The sequence below is a fragment of the Octopus bimaculoides genome, chromosome 2 (genome assembly GCF_001194135.2).
Source record: "Octopus bimaculoides isolate UCB-OBI-ISO-001 chromosome 2, ASM119413v2, whole genome shotgun sequence".
NCBI classification, from domain to species: Eukaryota; Metazoa; Mollusca; class Cephalopoda; order Octopoda; family Octopodidae; genus Octopus; species Octopus bimaculoides.
The window spans coordinates 190,286,955-190,289,989 of NC_068982.1; positions in this window are offsets into that span (position 1 = coordinate 190,286,955).

Consider the following 3,035-nt stretch of genomic DNA (forward strand, 5'->3'; position numbering starts at 1 on the left):
TATATATATATATATATATATATATATATGCTGGGGTTGGACAAAATAACGGAATCACATTGCATCATAATTTTGAAATATTCATAAAACCGTCAAAAGCTTGTTTATTTTTATGTATGTATGTATATGTATATATACACACATGCGCACACAAACACACTGTTTTGTGTTAAGGTAAAATCAACCAAAAAACTACTCCATCCAGTGAGAGATAAATATCATTTAGTGTACATAATATAAAGATAAGAACCACTTCTAGTTTCTTGCTGTGAAGACACGTGGCAAGACAAGCTATTATAACATAGACCTACGATTCGTTTTCAAAAAATTTTGTCTTCCTCAGCAAAATCAAGGAGATTCTGTGCATCTGAAAACCAGTCTTCTTTTTGAGACGACCGCACTCAACACACTTTACTGCTAAGTACTGTTATAAACAAAGGAAGTGTGAGTGAACGATATAACTTAATGTACACACACTGTGCTTTAGCTCTGTTATCATAGCAACAATCCGAATACTTTTTGATCAGACCAAACATTGGTAAGCTACTCCTATAACATTGATTTAAAGTAAAAAAAAAATGATATAAACAAAATAAAACTTTATCACAATATTATACAACGTGATAATACATCGTGATAATACATTACCTTTCCATATTTATAATCACACAACAGTTGATTTATACCAACCAACGGTAATCACTCTCACTGCTTTTAACAAGTCTACTGATAAATAATTCATCCACCAGTAGATATATTGGTTTCAAGTTTCGGCACAAAGTGACGCGAAGTTTCATATCAAAAGATATAAGACAATCGTCGGACGATAAAAATACAATTCCGTACCTGAATATCAGTAAAATATTTGAATGGTTATTTTGTTCCGAACAGAGCTTTCAGTATTAAATTACAAGTCCCAAGATTCGATAAACCTATTATACGTTAATAATTACTGGTGGATTAAGGTGGCGAGGTGGCAGAGTCGTTAACACGCCGGATAAAATAATTTAACGGAACTTCCTCCGTCCTTATGTTCTGAGTTCAGAGGTCGACTTTGACTTTTATCCTTTCGGGGTCGATAAGTACCAGTTGAGCACTAGTATCGATGTAATCGATTTAACCTCTCCTCTAAGACTGCTGGCCTTGTGCCAAAACTTGAAACCAGTATATCTAATGGTGGATGAGTCATTTACCCGTGGACTTGTTAAAAGCATTGAGGGTGATTGCCGTTGGGTGGTAAATCAACTGTTGTCTGATTATAAATATGGAAAGGTAAAGGGCTGAGAAGAGTTTACGGGGTTGGCTGGGATTATGATCACCCACAATTCAGCGATAAGTGAATTGTGGGTGATCATATGAAGAACAGAAGAAGAGGAGGATAGAGAAAACAGGATGAAGGAAGAGAAAAGAAAAAAATAAGAGAAGGGGAGTGTGTGTGTGTATGTGCGTGCGTGTGTTCACTGTATGAAGGTAAGAGCTGCTACTAGTTTCATGCTGTGAAGACACGTGGCTAGGCAGGGTTTTACAACATGCCTTGTCTCTCCAAGCAATTTTCTGGCTTTGAATATATGGTTCGTTCTATTTGAATATCTGGACGTTGGTGCATGAGAAACCACGAGAAAACAAAAACCCAGAAATATGAAACAGATTTCGTTTTTTTTCATGTTTTGTTATACACCAGCGCCTGATTTTCAAATAGAATAGACCATGTGCTCAGAGCCTGGAAATTGCTTGGGGACACAAGGTGTGTTGTGGAAAACTTCAACAAGATTTCAAGACGTTGAGGAAATCCAAGAGAACGCAAGAAGGCAGCTGCTCGCTATCCCCAAAAAGGAGTTCCAGGATGCTTTCACCAGTGGAAACGATGATAAATATAGTAATGCACCACCAAAGCGATCTTTCAGGCCCACCTTTGTAGTTCAGGTTTTGTTTCTATAGAATGCTCTCTTCAGACGCCCTGAAGGAGGCCAGCCTTGTCGACTTTGAAATGATTGATTACCTGATACTTTGAAGTTTGTTAGAGGTTGCCTCAAGACGGATGTGGGTCAGGAGGTGCAAGCCTTGGAAGGAGCAGTGCTACCCGGGGTAGAGCTATTTGGACACAAGCTGGGGATTGATCAAACCTGGCTGGGTCACCCGGGGAAGGATGTCTGATGTTGAAAGTCCCATAACATCTAATAACCCCAAGAAACATCACTGATGATGTGTCCAGAGGCCTCGCAGGATGTGGTGGATGGAAATACTTACTGCCAGCGACACAGTATCCAGAATATGCGACCACCTTGAATTACGTGCCATCGTTGGAACAAACTGAGTGGAAGTGGCGTTCCTCTTCGTGTGGTCATGTCCTCAATCTTGTTTCAATTGAGAAACAGAATGACTTAGGCTACAACCTTCTCAAGGGACGGCAATAAACCTTTCGCATTGCACACTGGGTAAGTTGTGTGGCTGAGACCCCGAAGAGAGTGAAGATCGGGAAGGTACAGGGTCGGCTGATGCTTGAACATTAATCTAATTGAAAAACTAAGTTTCTTCACATCAAACTGGTCGCCATATTAAATAAACCCCAATCACGTGACTATGGAGATGAACCACGTGATATACTATGCAATGCTACGTGTAACAGGAATGGTGCAGTATAAAGATTCCCGCCTGTTGTATTGCGGGCTGTTTTTCTTTGGGTAATCTGTGGTGTTACGTGGCGTGGTGTTGTCTACGAGGAAACGCTTCACTGAACCTACACTCGCTGGTTACATATGTATTAAGGTGGCGAGCGGGCAGAATAGTTAGCATGCCGGACAAAATACTTAGCGGCATTTCATCCGTCTTTTCGTTCTGAGTGCAAATTTCGCCGAGGTCGACCTTGCCTTTCATCCGTTCAGGGTAGATAAAATAAGTACCAGTTGAGCACTGGGGTCGATGTAAGTTAGCTGTCGCCCCGAAATTGCCGGCCTTGTGCCAAAATTTGAAGGCGATGATTACGTATATTTTTGCATCATCATCATCATCATCATCATCATCATCATCATCATCAT